This window comes from Bombus affinis, chromosome 4 (genome assembly GCF_024516045.1).
Source record: "Bombus affinis isolate iyBomAffi1 chromosome 4, iyBomAffi1.2, whole genome shotgun sequence".
NCBI classification, from domain to species: Eukaryota; Metazoa; Arthropoda; class Insecta; order Hymenoptera; family Apidae; genus Bombus; species Bombus affinis.
This window is the reverse complement of record NC_066347.1, coordinates 7154420-7173912: the sequence shown is the minus strand read 5'-3', so window position 1 is coordinate 7173912 and position 19493 is coordinate 7154420. Positions and strand designations below refer to the sequence as shown.

Here is a 19493-nt window from a genome sequence, read left to right as displayed (position 1 = left end):
ACTAGAAGCCCCATTTTCAGGAAAATAAAGTTTAACATAATTAAACACAAGTTGAATTACGAACTGGTGTGGCTCATACGCTCTCGTTATACATTTTCAAGCTGATCTCTGTCGAAAATGAAGCATCTTGCGAATAAATTTTATTCTGCATTTCTTACTTATTTTCAAATGTAGTTTAAACCTCTGTCGATTATTCATTCTTGTTCAGGCCGGAATTAACCAGATTAAAAATATTTAAGTGTAGTTGTCGAACCTTCAAAGTCGATTTTCTCGAAGACGAAGCCTCGAATGAATGAGTGCTATACCAAATTTGTTTCTTATTTTTCCACGTAAAATTATCACCTGCTCGGTTGTGCTACGATTACCGCCACGCTTTGTATCAAACATTTTGAAATTTCATTGACACTATAATGAGACACAACTGTCATTAGTAAAATTTGAAACCAATCCGAACATTGGGGTTAGGGGGTGGGTGGCACAGATATATTTAATAAAAAAATTAATACTCGGAATGAAGAATGTTCTTAACCCTTTGAGTGCTGACTACTCGCGGCCTATGTCGTCCGTACGGACGGCGCGCGTCTAGCGCTGACGATCGCTGTGGATACTTTTTCATTAGACTGAACTCTGTCGATTGACTATTCAAAGCGAAAATCGTAATAAGTTATAGTAATTCTTTTGCACGAGATTAAATGATTCAAGAGCGTTATTTTTTAGTTATTTTTAATTATTTATTATAAACATTGAAATTTACAGTTAACTAGAATTTGGGTAATAAACTAGAAAACAATAAACTAGAAAACTAAATTTAGTAAATATAACACAAGTTAATAATTTAGTTGTGTGTGAAAAATTCAGTGCTTGAGAAAACTAAAAAAACCGGATGTAGAGTTTTCTTACAAGTGGTGACCACTTCAACAATAACGAGGCGCTATTGGCATTTGTTTACTGCCGTAAGGAATGCATTTATATTTATTTCACACAAACGTAATAGTATTACTTCTGCGTAGGTGTTCGGAAAAATTAAAGAACCCATACATGCGTCCTTAGCCCATGCCGGGCACTTACAGAAAGCGCATATATATGTCCTTAGTCCACACCGATAGCTTTCGCCAGATACCTATATGCGCCCACAGCACTCAAAGGGTTAAACATATAATTAGTGCTAAAAAATAATCCAACTAAATATCGTGGCTTATTAATACAAGGAATAATTGATCGATACTTTGTCGATTCTCTGTGAAGTATAAGTTTTGTAGTAAATAATTCGGAACTTCTATAATATATACATTTTCAGGTACGTTTCAAATTTTAATTATGGTATATATATAATCATCTGTCGTGTCTCGTTATGGAACTCATGAAATTCCAAAATGTTTTATATACCGCACAAAATGATACACACTCGTAAAAGATTTCTATAAATGTGCAAACAATTTCTCGCGATACCATACAGTATATCATGGAATGTTACGATACTTGAATTCCGAATTTTATCTCACGAACGTGTTTTTCGTATTCCGAGAATGAAATTCGAAGAGTCGAAATAAATATTCGAGCAGTACAGAGGAACGCAGTGTGCACTTAGAGAAGCGCTGACGTCAAGCACAAAGTCTTTGTCTGGCCAGTTCATCCGCCTTTCTACGTGTCTCTGTTTTCCCATCCTCGCTCTCCCTCGCTCGGTTCTTTTCTTTTGCTCTTCCTTTTTCTCTGGTTCTCGCAGCCGTTACGGTTACCGTTTTCCGTGGAACCACGCCACGATGAATCTTCCTCTGACCTCTCTCTCTTCTTCTTCTTCTTCTTCCCCTTTCGTCATTATCGTTTGCTTTGGAACCTTAAGTAATTAATAGCATAACGGAGATAACCCTTGTTTGTTCTTGCCAAGCATTTCGCTGTACTGTGTTACACTTTGAGCAGATTTCGCTTGGTATTGCATGAAACATATTTTATACGTATGTAAATAAGAGCATAAACGCGTCAGATTATAATTTATTATTTATAGTAGTTGACTATTATTATTCTTATTAATCGTGGTAATTAATTAGTGGGAGAATCTTTCGAACGACAAAAAGATTTTCGGTAGCGAAAAGAAATTATCAAAGACGCAATGAATTAAAGATAATGTAAATATGCTAATTTTCGTAATCTCCAAATTATATTTTGAAATATTGCCCGTCATTATACTAAGATATTAAAATTATCTTAGTAATTATACGCGTTTTTGGTTTTCATAAAATTGTCAATTTATCAACTATGTTTAAAACACGTACATTTTAGCAGATTCCTTTCGTTTTCAATCCTGTTATATTAAAATCCTCCTCCTGTTTAGTCATAAAGTAATTTTAAAGGACGTACATTCTTGTGGCCCTAGCAAATTCTTCTCGCTTCCAACTATGTTATATTAAAACCCTGCTGTCTAATCGTAATGTGATATTGAAATAAAAAGTCAATGTAAACGTAGATTCGTAGTCGTATGTTTTCTACACATAATAAATAATAAAATATATTACTGTGGTGGTAATAATTCCATAAAGAAGCAACCTAAAAATTAACGTACGTACACTTTGTTAAAATTCACGTATCTACATGTACCACAAACCAACCCAAATATTTAGATTCTTTTCGGAGCTATTCGGAAACCATATTGCTCGGCTCCATAAATTGAAATGTCGGAAAGATATCTATTTAATTTTAAATTTACCTTATTTACCAATTTACCATCATGTATGTCATTCTCTAGCGATGACTGACCCTGTGGAAGTAAATCATTCGTTACTTGAAAATCAAATATTAACCCCGCGCAAATTTAACGATATTAAGGAATGAAAAAAATATCAAGTTGCCCAGACTAACTTTAACGCCTACATATGAACGGTAGTATATTTGCAGCTATCCTCGTCGTTGTCTTTCCGTATTTCTCCGGCCATGTGTTTCTTTGGCAACTAGGTTAGCCAAGATTGATAGGGAGGCGACATATAAACACTCTCGTATCTTCAGGTTATAAGTTTAGCGAAGGGAGGTCGCGAATCAGACGTTACGGCTTGGCAAGCAATTTACGAGGGTTTTTGCTTGGAACCGTTTCGCGTCCGCGGTGCAAAACCGCTCGAATTTCGCCCACTGTGTTTCACCGGCGTTACGTACCCGCATTCAGAACAGCCGTGAGATAACCTAAATTTCTTCTTTCACGATCTTCCATTTCTCTGGTATTTACGGGATACGCCGAGTTATCCCGGCGAAACGTATTTTTACCTCGTTCTCCGGCCAGAATTTTCAAATTTAATACCCGCCGAGTTTCGTGCGTAGTTGGATTAAAAATTATGCAGTCGGAGAAAATGAACGGGCTGCGATATTTCAGGTGCCTGAAGAGCTTGACGCATGGCCTATTATCATGAGAGTTAACGATAGCTAATATAGAACTTTCTCTGTGACGTTTATTTCAGCGGTGGCTTGGTTAACTTGATTCGGTGTGTGTTCCAGGGTTATTTATCGATAGTACTGATTTCTTTTTTTTTTTTCTGAGTAAATTATGACGGAGCGAGATGGAAGCTAGTTTTAGATAATAATTATAAACGTCTTACTCGAATATTAGATGAAAATGATGGCTTCGTGTTTATTTTGTTCCAACGATCCAAGTGGAAAAATGTCTGTGATTAGCGATTAGAGTGATTACTAGTGGCTTGAGGGGAAAATTGCATGTTCGTGGTCAAAAGTTGACGCGTTAAGTACTGTCTTCGATGTATTTATACGAGTAAAGCAAAAGAAGAAGAAAAAAACAGGCCAAATAAGGACATTGAAAACGCGTGACTCGTAAATCAATCGAAACGTGCGAACTTTCACGTACGCAGTATTACTCAATAGCACGAGCAGCCATTAGTAAACGGCAGCGATACCGATTCTGTTGTATATACACGAGCGGTAAAATGACTCGTGGTAACGTTTTCATTGCCACAATTCCACGGAAGTTTTTCTACGCTTTCGTAAAAGTGTACCTGACCGCGCACAAAGAGAAAGTGTACGGACTACTTGCGCGGTTCTTGCGATATTTCGATTCTTATCCAGTACGTGGTCCGATTACTTTATTATACGTAATTACCTAGATGTTGAATTACCTAGACGAAATATATAAATTTATAGAAGCATGAAATTGCGAACAAAATTAAGGTAATATTTGAAAGAACCAACGTATATTAGATTTGAATAAAAAGGGAAATTCGAGATAATTTCTTTCGTATTATTTCAAGTTTTGATTCGAACTACAGAACTTGCAAATTTATAGAACCAAAGAATTATGAAATATCAAAGAATACTTTTAAACAAATTAAAAAGTAAAAAGGGAAATTTACAATAAATTTCTTTAATATCAGATTTATTTCATTTTTGGAATAATTTCTATTTCTTCCTAATTTACTAGAGGTTTTCTGGTCTTATTAGAAATATCTAGTAAATTAGAAAACGTGCTTTGATCGTGAAAACGAAACCTAATTGTGTCGCGTCTTCTAGTGTAAATTGTAAATGTTCGTCGTCGAAAGTCGGAAGTTTTCTATTGGGATAGCCTGATTCTCATCCGATATTATATTATCCGCGTGGAAATTGAATCTTTGTGTCACAGGTAGCAAGAAGTTACGTCTTGGTATACCTATCCGTGAAAATTGCTAGCCAATATTCGAACGTTTACCTAAACGAGAAACGCTTTGTGTCTAGGGACAAACATTTAAACTAACTAAACAAAGTTACGTGGTAACGGCTGCATTTGTTCGTAAAATACAATTAACGAAACATCTATTAGACAACTTGATACTGAATTCTTTTTAATATTCTATATACCTACGATCGATTGTGTCGAATTAATTCGAAGTATTTTTCGCTAGAAATATTATTATAATCGAATTCTCTCACGTTTTCTGACGTACGAAGAATGAATTATCGAAAGATATAGCGCGGAAAGACTCTTAATATTCTCCTATTAAACTTTACATATTTCGTTATGTTAATGAAACTCTTTGCTTGGATAAGTCACGGCCGATCGCGTGTATAATTAATCTACGGAATAATTCATTGTTTATTCTTCTGCCTGCATCTATACGATTTGGATTTTATTGACGTCGTAGGTGATTTATAAGAAATATATTTTTCTTTTTTATTGATCGTAGTCGGTAACGTTTCATTCTTGGCTTTTTCGTATCGTACGATAAAATGATAGAATACGTGTAGCTCGCTGTAATTGGGATTAGAGAGAAAATGGGGACAAGAATAAAAGGATTAGAAGCGGATGGGGGCTGGGTGAAGGTAATACTGGTAAAACCTGTACTTCTAACGCTTCTAACGTGACACATGATACGTACGTGCACGGTATCGTGGATTTCACATAGGTCATCGATATTACGTAATAATAAGTATTTGTGTAAAATATTCGATACACCCATCTTAGGTTTTCTGCTTTTTTCTATTCATTTTCAAATTTATTGTTTATATTTCATCAGGTCACGGTTGATTTTTGTTTTGTTATTTTTGAAATCTTTTATCAATTTCTCTATCGTAATTTGTATCTATCGTAAAAATTGTATGTAAAATCAAGTATGTAGTCTATGTTGCAACTGAATGTCATGCAGTTTTTAATACAACACACCATTAACGTACCTTTTTCTCGGCGCATGTTCGTTTCTGTTTATAGATGATCATACGTATAGTCTAGTTCTCTCTACATGGTGAATTTTGTTTAGAGTAAGACATTTGTAAGTAGCATGTTGCGGAATCGAAGTATTAGAAATATGACGACTAGAAGTATAATATTGGAAAATAATTAGAAGTATAGGAAATTAAGTTTCAACTACAGGAATATTGGAAAACAATCATATTCTTCGTTAATTACAATAATATAATTGCGCTAATTACCATTAATCGGATTAATCTAATTACAAACTACTTATTTTAAAAACTTCCTGACAATCAATTTTCTACTTCGTTTTACTGTTTCCTTCTTGTAACCTTCGTCAAGCTATTAGCAACCATATATCAGTAACTAATTAACCCCTCCTTGTAACTATTTTCATATAACTTAGCTACTTAAACAACGAACGTCAGTGTCACATAGCAGTTATGAATATTTATGCCATTCATTGTTTGTTTCGCGAATACGTTCAGTAATTCACGAACATATTCAAACAGCCTTTAAGACGGAATAACATTTTTGATATTGAACCGAACGATTTGGTTGTATTTTTTAGGAGTTAGATAAGTATACTGGACGCGTGAGAAGAATTTTGAAAAAATTGCAGTCGGTCGGAAGGAAATAGTATAGTAGTGCATTTTTATAACTTTTTTATCTGAGAATGTAATAAAAATTTTTTAAATACTTTTTGTCGGACATTGAAAGGCGTAAGAATCGTTAGATTTATTACGGTCGTAGACCCAAAACTCGCCATTTTCAACCATGTTTATAGCTGATAGCAACGTTAAGCGACTTCGATGAAATTTTATACAATTGACATAAGTGTATGAAAGGTATTTTCAAAATTTTCATTACAGCTCGGATAAAGAGATTGTAAAAAGCAGTTTCGCTATTTTCTTCGCGATCTCGGTCAATTGCAATTTGAAGGATCTTTTTTGTACACATCGTCTAGTAAACTAATTCATTTAACTTGTCGAAAAATACACAAGTCGGTTTGGTTCAATATTACGAAAGTTGCTCGATGTCAAAGGATGTTCAAATAGCTCAAGTTTTCTGAGTCACTGTATATGTATACGTTTATGGTAACTGTAGCAAAAGCAGAGAAAGTTCTGTTACTTAAACGCCTCCGAAAACTCGCAGTAATTTCTCCGGTCTGCAATTTCCTGTCGTCGTTTCAGTCGCTACGTCCGTTTCCGCCATTGTTTTACGATGAACCGTGTGGTCATTCGTCGCAAGAATGATATATGTGTTGCGTACCGTATATACATATTTGCAAATATACATCACTCGGCACATCCTTGAAACTTTCGCCGAAGACCCAAGTTTCTACTGTCTCGAACAGTTTCTAACTTCCGGATGGAAACCATAACATTTTGGAACACTGTTCTATTATTTCGTTGATACATATAACGTTAGGAAAACCACGTAACTTCCATCGCTACGTTTCGCGGTAAAATTATAACAAAGGTTGCTTTGGCGAGCAAACGTTAAAAAATTGTTAAAATAATAATTCGAATAATTATATTTAAGGTAGAAAACATGCTGTTCTTTTAATCTAAAGTTCTTTCAGCGATGAAATTTTCCGAATTAAATTGCGAGAAATTAAGCTAAAATTATTATTAATACGTTGTACAGAACGAATCTCTTTTTAGGACGTTGTTATTAAATCGGAGCAATTAAGCAAAACATGAATAAATCTAATATCTATCATTTCGAAGTTTCTGCAAATTTATTCTCATTTCTCTGAAACAGCCAGTCGAGTTGAATTGAAATTTCAAACTCCATATTAGAGGAGCGTTGAAATTAATTTCAATAGAACGAAGTGACAAAGCGATAAACGTTACAACTTTATCGACCAATTGTATGCCTCGATTATGGAGATAATCGATCAACAATTGCAAGTTTCGTACTTGAATTACGCAGGAACGATTCGATCAGCTAATGGCTATAACAATAACGCAAATGAAGCGGTATTAATAATGTATAAGACATGCCTTTCGTCGATATTAAATGCAGGCAATGGGAAAATTTGTTTGCTTGCTGGATAGCTTAAACGATTAGAGGATTTGACTGACGAGAAAATGACACGGACACGAATTCGGCCCTACTAATTCATTTTACTGATTCCTTTTCGCCGTACATAGTGATTAACATGTTGACTGTTCCGTCTGACTCATCCATGAGTCATGTTCTTCCGGCAGGACGTACACGATCATTGAATTGTGAGCTCGCTCTCTTTTTTTCTTTTTCTTTTTTCAGGGGCATGAATTATGAACACGAATGCTACTTTCTTAACAGAAGAAAAAGCTACTTTGTTTTGCACATCAAATTACACAGAAGAAAGAAAAGAATACGAAAAGAAAATTAATATAATATGCAATGCATCGTACAGTGCAAAATTACGAACATCTGGAACTTATTGTCGGACATTCTGTAACTGTTGTTCGGAAACTTTTTACTCATTTTGTATTTTTTACTTTTAATCTTTTCCTATGAATCTCATGTGTATGTGTATATATATATATATGTACATATGTAATTGAAAAAATTTTATTTAATTTGGTTTTTGTACGATACAAAATTATTTAACTTATTCATTTTGCAAATGGTGTTTGCTAAATCATTTCGCTCATATTAATCTCCTAATAATAATCTCCTTCAATCATACTGACCAATGAATTACATTTATTAATTAATTATTATCGGTATTATATATCATTTAATATCCACTGTGTTTATCGATCGATTGAAGATTTAGATTTTTAAATAAATACGAAGTATAATCGCTACGTATAAAAGCATTCTATTTAGAGAATTAAACATTATTTCATAAGTTTATACTATTTTGTAGTATTTATAATTAGAAATTTTGGTTCAAATGACACGGGAAACAAACTAAACTACCGGTTTTAACATAGTGACTGGAAAATTGCCTTTCAATTTATCCTGTGACAACAGGCAACCGTGTCGTTAATGAAATTACCGAACGCCCCGGTTATTTAATAACATGACATAAAGTCGCGGCGGAAAATTATGAAAGAGAATTACGAGCCGCCGAAGATAATCATCGATCGATGGGCCATAATACTATAAGACGGAACCGGATTAACCTCGAACGGTATTTGTAGAGACTCGATCGCATGTATACTCGAAGTACCGTTCCCGTATACCGTATATCGTAATGCTGTGTTGTTATAACGTACTAAGTAGTTCAGCCAAGTCCCGCTTTCAACCTGCTGGAAAAGTTTATCCGTGGCACGCCGCCGTGTTCCAACCACATTCGTCATTTACAGTTTAACGCTCCGATCATTTCGTGAAAAATTAACGAAACCTCGGAGATTTCGACTTTTTACTGGAGAACGCACACGAATAAGTAACAGACAACGATGAAAGATAAATTCGGCGCACGCTTGATATTGCCCTGAAAAAATAAAGAAATAGTTAAAAATTGTCGCTGTAGCATGATATTCGCATTGCAAAATATTCGACTAGAGTGACATTTTTTAGGAATTTTTGAGATCGCTGCGGGTGAAAATAACGGCCGTTTTTCACGGAAACAAAGCGTAAAAAATTTCGGCCGACTTGTTGATGCGTGACGTTTTTTGTGGATTTTGACGATATCCTTTTTTCAAATTTGCTACTCTCGCTCAAGTTTGCTCTACTGTCTGGTTCGCTCTGTATGCATTTGAGTCGCGAGTATTGGATTAGGTTCGGGTCGTTTTTTATTCTACGTCGTGATCGTACAGAGAGCTGTAAGCGGCAAAATTCGCATTGGCTATGCTATCACCTGGTTCGCCAGTTACCGCTCTGTACGATCGCGATCTTACGCGGATTTCTACACTCAACGCTTTTATCGACCAAATATTCGCAAGCTCGAATTTGCAAAACCGTTTATTTCCCTAAAAAGTGATTCTCGTTTTTGGCTTTAGCGACTTAAAATACTCCCAAAAAGACATATTTGGATAAAAAGTTTTGCAGTCCGAATACTATACTTTATTCAAATTTTTATTTTCCTTTTTTTTTTGTATATTGCATCCACGTTTATTTGCCACCTATTAATCTATAACAAGAAACAAGTCCTTTGGTTAAATGAACGTGTACAGCTATGGTCGTAGATCTTGTGGCTATTGGCTGGTGTCTTCTTTCTTTTATGGGATAGCTGATAGAGTTAGAATCTCTTACTATTGTCCGAAGATTTAAAGTGTTTGACTTTACGGTTGACTGTCTTCAATCAGTCGTTTTGCGAGACTATTTGAATGGTGTATATCATCAGTGATTGACAATTTTTCTTCTCTTTTTCTTTCTTCTTTTTATTCTGTCAGGGCAGTTTAAAAGTTTTATTCTCTGAAGCATTAATTTTTAGAGAATTTGTTTATCGATATTGGCACTGGTTTTAGCATACTGTATTTCAATTAATTCAATGGAGAGGAGTGTGCCTTTGTAGGTAAGATATTATGTATCATTAAGCGTATAGTTATGACACGTATACGAACAGAGATTGCTTTAGAATTTTAAATTTCGTTCCAATGAATTTTTCATTGCTTCTATTTACGGAGACGGGATAGCGTTACGCGTGGAATATAATAAATAAATTTTTCCGCCGAGAACATTTATTAAGCACAGTCATCTTCTCCCGGACTTAAAATACACGACCACTTCAAATTCAGAAATTTATCTTTCTAAATATTTCTCTGTCCTACATAGTCAAACAATTTAACAATATATATATACACATATACATATATGTATACGATTAGGATTAAGGTTAGATGATATATATCACAAGAGATGAAAAAATCATACATAAATTCAATCTTTCATCCCAAAATTCTATTTCCAGTCGATGGTCTGAACAGAACACCCTCTATTTCTAGCCCGTCAAACTTAATAATTAGACTGTGAATTTTTATACATTTATGGAAAACATAAAGGTGTAAAACCCCGTAGACTGTACATAGTACACAAAAAACATATATAAAAAAGTCCAAATTACCTGTTATATTGTTTGGCATGCGAAACAAACATCTGCCTAAGTTTTAAGGCTTTCTCTACCTATCTCCACAAAAACATAAATTTCCACAGAAATGCGCATCTTATTAACCACGCAGATAACGATAACGCAGCCAATAATTATACAAACTTTATACAAATTGTTCCGAAAACGAGCATCTAAATTTATCAAGATTCCATAAACCGTGATCTCATAGGGGTAACGGATTGATCCAGGCGATCTTAATATCCTGCAGTCGGAAGGGCCAGGCAACATTGTCTGTGTCTCGGCAGTTCGCCACGAGCCTCGGTATTAAATGGTTGACGAGCTACCCGGCAAAGTGACCGCCTATCGCGATAGACCATTCCAGCAGGACGTACACCGGCATAATACCCGGTCGCATAGATGCGTACGGAACAGCATCCTGCGGTCTACCGGTATTCATGGCACGCTTTGCGATTCAAATTCGTTAGACTAATGGCTGGACGTGTCGGTGGAGGGTCGGTCAATTTTGCGGCCTAACGGCTAAAAGTTGTTGGATACACGGGCTGCGTGCACCCCGGAATAAGGGTAATTTACAGGCGCCACAGCGGCTGTACGCAACTGGAGGAAAGTAGAAGAGTCGTTCTCGTGATACTCTGTACGGTATTGTACAACGCTTGGGAACTTTGGAGTGGTAAACACTTAATTCGCGACAGACGCGTGCCATAGTTTCAACCTTGGTCTCCTAGGGAATTCTTCTTCCTACACAAGCTTCCACACTGTTCTTTGTAATCTTGATGGTGACGCTGGATTAGGGACGAGGAAGATCGTTACGAGGGTAAGAAATACAGGGGAACTGTTGGATGACATATTGATGGGGTGAAGCGTACAGAGTGGATTCGTGATCGTTATCTGTGGTGTGCTTCAAAGGGGATTTGATGGGAGAAATTTGGATAATTGCTAGGACAATACATAAGGAATCCTATTGAACTGATCAATAATGAACGAATAATAATTGGCACCAAGAGATTTTCTTTCACAGCTCGATATTCGTTAATAAATAAACTATTGAATTTTCTCCCTGTTTGTAGACTGTTAAGTTATTATAAATATTGAATTATCGATACGTTTGAATTGGACACAAACAGATAAGCTAGGTATTGAATCAATAATAAGTACGAATTTTGGCCATTAACGTGAATTACAATATTTCCGCGTTAAAATTTAACGATTTTAATACATTTGGTGGGTGGTTAACATTCAACGGTATACATTCGAGTTGTTTCAATATTTAGTTTGTATTTCAACTCTATCAAACACGTAAAGCGTATTCGATATATATATATATATATATATATCTGAAGCTAATCGTGTTCAATCTAAGAAAACGAAGGTTTAATGACGCACGAGAAAAAGGAAAAATATATAATATATTTTGTTTGTGAGAGGAGAGGTCATAAATAAATACTATCGCATAAACGTGTTCAAAGGAAATGTACGCAACGTAACAGAACCGCTTACAAAACATATTCTCCGATACAAGTTTAAACATTTTTGCTTTATTTTTCCTCTGACTATGTTTTGTGCTTCCAAATAATTTCAAATGGTTATGTAAAATATTGGTGAATATATTAAAATGGAAATCGGCGTTTGGCAAAGAAACTGTTGCCTTTGAACTTGCGTACTTGCTGATTCATAAATTTATGATTTTTTTTTTTAGAAGCAACAACAAGATGATTGACTTTTACGATGAGATAAATTACGATATAAATTAGAATCCAGATTCCTGACTTAATCTAACTCTTGCTTCTTCTAGGAATTGAAGAGAAGATTACGCGTCCGAAATGAAAAAACTTTCTTTCTAAATTCATTCCCTTCTTTTTTCCTTCGTTCAAACTTTTACTACCTCGTAAACCGTGATAAAGTTGTCTGATGCTAACCTACGTTAAGAGTGTTCGGTAATATCTTGGAATTTAATGGAGCAATGGTACAATTTATTGTTTTCGACTTTTGAGAGAACACGTCTCCTCCTTTCTCTTTCCATAAACGTGATATTTAAAAGAAAGCTAAATATAAAGAAATTCTATGCCCAACCTAATTCTTTTTACGATCACATCCCAACAATATTTCTAATATTAATATAATCGTAAATCGTAAAATTTTTAGCAACAAGTATACGAACGTTTTACTCGAAAAATGGAAACTCTTCTCAAGCACGTTCATCGCCATTCCAGAAAGTTAATAGGAGAAATCTAGCAGGTTCGCGTATTCGAAATTAATAGACACGTTCAGCAAAGTCTTACTTAAATATTCCACCCATAAAATCCAGTCGAATGTATCTGCCCGTTATTTGAACAAATTTACTTTTTCTCCCCCTTTTTCTTGTGCTTTTAAAAGAAGAGGGACAGAAAAACAGGAGGAGATCGATGAGCTTCCTTCGAGCGAATTTTCTCTTCCTGAAATACTTTTTACTCGATGCATTACACAAAGTCGTCAAGCAGAAAAATTTCATGTTCATGTCCCAGCTTTGTGCTCGTTTTTCCTCGTTCGCGAATTCGTGATTCGCTAACGGAATCGCGCGATGCTTGGCATTTTATCAGTAGCTTGTCATTTTCTATTTAACGATCATGTAATTGGAGCAACTCCAAGGTTAAGTGTGTTTCGAAACGACCGAATCTTCCCGCGAATCTTCGTCAAAATGTTGAAAGAAAAGTTAACTTTAATTTTATATAAGCGTGTAACACGGTGCTGTTCTATTTCCACATTTTTTAATAATTTTGACCATTGACCATTATTGGTAAGATTGGAAGATAAATTTTAACAATTTTTAAATTTCAACAAATTTTATATCTGTCTAAAAGAAACGACGTGTATTTGTAATTTTTATAATAAAATTAAATACATTAAAAAATTCGCTCTGTTTGAGCGTGTCTTTTTGGAAACTGCCCTCACTGTCCTCACTGTCCATACACTGTCCTCTTCTTGCCCTGTAAAATCCATGATACCTGGAAAAAATTCACTATAAATATCAATTTTCGCAAATGACAATAATAACGAACAATATCCTTTAACACGACGAAGATTATCCATTCTTATATATAAATTATTCTACTTAAGTAACTTTCGCAGATAAACGACATTCTCTATAATTGATATTTGGTAACAATTTAGAAGCTTAAAAAGCCCAAAAACCAGATACTAGAAAACGATCAAAATATTATAATTTTTCTCAAAGCGCAGATCAAAAAGTTATCTTTAAATCAGTGTTCGACATCGCGCCACCCTTTTTACATCAGGCCTAAGCTTTAAATTCTATTCAAAGTCTCCAGCATCCAAATCGAGCGGCCATTCAAACTTGCTCCCCTAAATTATGCGCATACCTATCAACCGGCAGTTTTTCTTGCGGCGTATTCTTCGTTGAATATTGAGAGGTATAATAAGTCCTCTGGAACAGAGGCGGTTCTCTCGTATAGACGTTCGAAGGTCCTAGAAAAAGCGAGCCAAAGGAAGTGGCAGCTACCCACTTGGCCGTGGCCAAGAAATCAGGAAGAAAAAGACACGGAGGAGGAATAAAAGGAAGAAAAAGAAGCGTAGATAAAGAGAGACGAGGGAGAAAAGGTGGAAGGCAGGCCCAGGGCATTAACGAAGAAAGCTTTCCGAGCGAACGGTTAAGTTAGCCTGGAATTTATGGCCGCGCCGAATCAGACGTGAAACACCCACGGCGAAAAGAGGAAATCAATTCGAGAGCCCTCCGACTGGTTCTGGCCTCGAACGGAAGTCGCGAATCCGACTGTTCCCGCAGGCACAAAACCTACGTCTTCCACCTTTCTCTCTTTTTCTCTCCTGCTATTTAAATGTGTAGAACTCGGTGTCTCGATCTGCTACGAAAAATTACCGTGAGATCGTTCGAATGGAGAAGAAAGTATACGCAGAGTGGCGAAGAAAATGTGGACGATATTTATAAGGCGTGATTTTGGATACGAAGAGGACGACACGAAGAGTTACAATCGAGGGTTAGGTAAGAGAATTTCGTCGAGTTCTTATGGGATGGAGATACGATAATCGTTAGACTGGCAGGAAACAATTTATTGATTGATAGAAAATGGAAATGCGAAATTGAAGCTGGCAAACTAGTTTTGCGTGATAGGTGAGGCAAATGTGGTTTAAATATGTAGGAAATTTTTTGGTGAAAGACTGGAACGGAGGCAGTGGTCTTTTATAAATGTTACGTAGACGCGATGTTAGTGAACAATCGGAAAAATGATGTGCCACTAATCAAAGAAAGCGGCACGAATATATATATATTTACGACTTAATACATTTTGAACGCAAAATGAAATGATGTTGATATAAGAATTCGAATCGTTGAATATTTTAGATAGATAGTATTCACTAAGCTATTCGACTTGTTTACTATACTTCCTTTCGCTAAAAATACATTCAGTTTATTCTTAGCTATTGGGCAACGTTTAATTCGAACGATAGGAACGGAAGTGAAGATGCGACCCAGTTTAAGTAGGATAGAAACGGCGACGACGGTAGGGAAAAAAGTTTAACGAACTTAGCCAAGCACCGAAAGTAATTCGAGGATGATTAACTTTTCAAGTTTCCACGCGATGACGCAAAGTGTCGTCGTGTTCAAGTTCTCTTCCTATCCTCTACCATCTCGTAGCGTTCACTGGAAATTTTCCTAGACATTCAGCTAGCTCTCTGGGTCTGGACAGCGAGTAATTTACATGATGCATCCTCCGAGATCTGCCGGCTACCTGTTTACGCGACGAAGTCTCTTCTGGATATTTAACACTTGCAGATTTCCTGATGGAATGTTAATTCTAGATGGTAGCTGATATTTTTATTCCATTTTTATATTCAGATCTATGACTAGAGAAGTTGCACGCATATCCTTGATTGCATATATATATATAAATATGATAGATGATAGGAAATGTACATAGATCTATGTATCGTAGGAAATACAGAAGAAAAAGAAATTATCTACAGGTTGATATCTTTATTGACGTATATAACGTTGAAACGTAATCGATGAATATGATTTACGATATCTACTTGTTTGTAGTTCGATGATATAATGCGATAATGAGCTTAATCGAGGTTGTTTTCTGTTCTCTATCGCGCTCGATATTTATCAAGGATGTAGTCTGATTTCCTGTTTGATAATATTAATCGACGCTAACGACATTGAATATATAGAAAACATTCGTTCTTTGTGAATTCCTTTTCAGAAGATATTCGTTGCTACTGTTTCATACAGTGTAATATAAGGAAAACTTTCGAGAACGATAATAAGCGAAATACTTTTACGTAATCTACATTTTTGTGAAACATAGCGATGTCTTCGTCTTCTTATATTCTAGTTATGTTTAACTCTCGAATAATTGTTTCTCAGAAGGTTACTGTCCAAGTTTGCGCAGTAACGAATTGCATTGTGGCGATAAAACGTATTTGAACAACAACTCCCTGCGATAATGCGAGGTGCAGTAAAGTTCGAAGGTCGAATCGCATTCCAAGAACAGAGTTTTTGAAAATGTACCGTGCCGAGGGAAGATTACGAGAAAAGAAAATTACAACTGATTACGGTTCTTCCGTTTAGTCCACGATTGTTATATTCTAAGAAACTATACGATAGTTGTTTGACGCTGCTGTAATATCTATAATTATTATTCTAAGAAATAATTCACATTTATTCATTCACTCGCACACACGGGACAAATGAACATAGTTGATTTGTGGCAACAGCTGGCAACAATTAACTGACTGAAAGTAATACTCGTTATCCTTTTATGCGACGTATTGTGCAATAATTTGGCTAGTGATATATCAAACTTAAATACTCCATTTGTTGACAAATCTGATTAGATATATACTACTCGAATGAATCACCCTATTTCTTCCTATTCATCTAAACAAGCCTTCCCTATCTCGATCGGTTAAAGATTAAACAATCTGAAAATAAAGAAATAATTAAACACGTGTATCAGACTTAAATAGCTACGAACACGATATACCGAAATTATTATTCGATATTAACGAAGAAAGTCAATATTATCACTTCGCACAAAATGTTCATAATTTTCGAAAATGAAATTATCGTTTGAAGCTATCGTCGCTATACTGGAATGTAATTTGAAAATTTTACGTGACCATAAAAAATATGATCGCTGGCAATCTTTTAATCTTGCAATCTTTCATAATTACCCAACCGATATAACTTTGATGCTTGCTTTCGAAATTCTACTTATCGTCTCTTTCTTTATTCCATGACCATAATCTCAAAATTAATCAACAAAATACAGTATGAAACGAATTATCTTTTTTTTTACAAAAGCAACGTAAGTAACAGATGATAATCTCTATTACACAGAAGGCAATATCGGCTCACGTCGATCATTGATAAGCTCTTTGTAGAACGAATTAATCACACGTACGATTATATGTATATTGATTGATAACGTTACATACGTTCAGATTAATCCGAACGAAAAGTTTATCGCGGTTCATTGGCGATGCGTTACTCTATACGTTCATTACACCTGGTAATGATATACTAGTTAATAATTTCATCAACTGTTTAACGATAACGCGTTGTTTAATAACAGAGCGACCAGGATGGAAAGTTCACTGTGGATAATCGCTGATATGCAGTACATCATATCACAGACTAGTTGATCGTATCGACGCGTTAATGATATCATGTATCGGTTAATGATACCACGAAGTGTTTCGGGATAGTAAATATCTCTTGATGAGAAAATTATTAATCGACACGAATCTTCCCCATGATTTATCGTTGAAAGTTCAGTAATGAAGGTATCTAAGCGATAAAAATGAAGATTAATGATAGTGTCTAATGACGCTGTGAACTTTTGATTAGTTTGAAATTAACCTTCCACTCAGTTTCATTTTCTGTGTAATTTTGCGGATCTCTTATTGTGTAATTTTTAACATTGCTGAAACTATAGTGATTATTTTTTGTTAGTATTACGTACTGTTCGTCGTGTTAATTTTAACGAATGTTATTATTTTCAGCGAAGTTATTAAGGATTGATCTCCTTCTCTTCATGGCACAACAGGAAATTAGTTTAATAGTAATAAAAATTATTACTGTCAAATAATAGTAATATTAAAATATTATTATATATACTAAATATTACTATTTTAATAATTTAATACCAGTATTATTATTTTATAGTGATTAAATTATAATTTTTGTTATTGTTATTTTACTATCGATATACGTATTAATTTTGACTGAGAAATAATAATCACTAAAAGACATTTTTTAAACATATCGTAGGATTAATTAGCATTCGTACACTGTGATAACTGAAATAAAACGTGATGGGAATTTCTAAAGCTTTGTAGCTTAGATTTTAACTTCCACGGTACTGGGTTAATCCTTTGTTCCGCATATTCCTTTCTTTTTCATTTTTTGGCCCGCTACGTGTACAAAACTTAGTTTGTATTTACTACTTGAACACTGACAGATGAAGAATGGTAAAATGTTATGTATATAACCTTTACACAACCTGCAGGCTAGCCTCTGGTTGTATAAATTAAAATTAAAGTCAGGATTAAGATAGAACAAATGTAGATTACGTTTGTCCTCGTTTTGAACCAGAATCTAGTTTAAAATCACAAGATTAACTCGATATCCTAAAGTCCTGCAGCAAGGGACTAAACTGCTTAACTGCTTAAATACTTTACACGTAACTTAACCGAGGAAACCGAGTTTTATTAAATTTAAAACAATGATTTATGATTTGCCACTTGTGACTTCTATAAAATGTCGCTAATAATTTTGTTTCTACTCTTATTGTACCAAAAACTACTAATAATAGTTAGGAACAATTGTACTAATGTAAACGTAAATCTACTTTCGACAAGATTCAATCTTGAAATATTCCAACTGCATAGAGTCAAAGTTTTTGTTTTATTAATTTCATAATGTTCAAAGCGGTACGTAATCGAGAAAAATGACGAGAGGCGAGTATTTTATCGTACTTTATCGTCGTACTCGGGGAAAAATGCAACCAAGAGATCGAGAAATCCGTGAAATTCCCTTCGCTTGCAGCTTCGATGACACCAACGAGGATCGCCGCTCTTGCAAATAGGGTCGGCGTTAATCCGACCGTGAAGATAATCGTTTTTCCGTTAGGGACGCCGTTGCTTCTCTTCCGGTATGTTGCATCAACGTGTCATGTAGATCTGATTACGTGGTCTCGCATACAGGGTGACTCCAAATCATCCAACCAAGATTATCGATACACGATACTAGGATAAGATACTAAGCCGCACTATCGACAGAATTATTTCGAATATAAATTTAAACTAAAAGAATATTTATGTGGGTAATCTAGTAAATTTCTGGATAATATTTTGGAACAAACTTTCATATACGGTGTTATTTATTGAACGTGATCATCAATGTGCAGTTTCGTTATCGTCTGATTACGTGGTCCTCGCATACAAGGTGGCTTCGCATTATCCAACTAGGATTATCGATACACGATACTAGGATACGATACTAAGCTACAATATCGGCAGAATTATTTCGAATATAAATTTAGAACGAGAAACTAGAAGAATATTTATGTAGATATTCGAGCAAGTTTCTGGATAACATTAGGTTGTCCGAGAAGTGTCTTTCTTTTACAGACCCATCTTTTACAACGATGCATTTTTATACGATCATGAAATCTAATCTGTCGTACGTTGTGATCTTTATTTTGATAGAACAAAATGGATCGTACGTAATTCGATAAAATAATATAAAATGGAAAATGTTGCGTATCCACTATTTTCTTATAAAACGAAAGAAACTTTTCGGACGAC

The 19493-nt window shown here is 35.1% G+C and overlaps 1 protein-coding gene across 1 annotated transcript in view; it reads left to right on the top strand.

Moving 5' to 3' along the window:
* The window catches only part of LOC126915856 (ubiquitin-like protein 3), a 113136-nt gene that overhangs the window by 14903 nt on the left and 78740 nt on the right, over positions 1-19493 (top strand). The window lies entirely within an intron of this gene.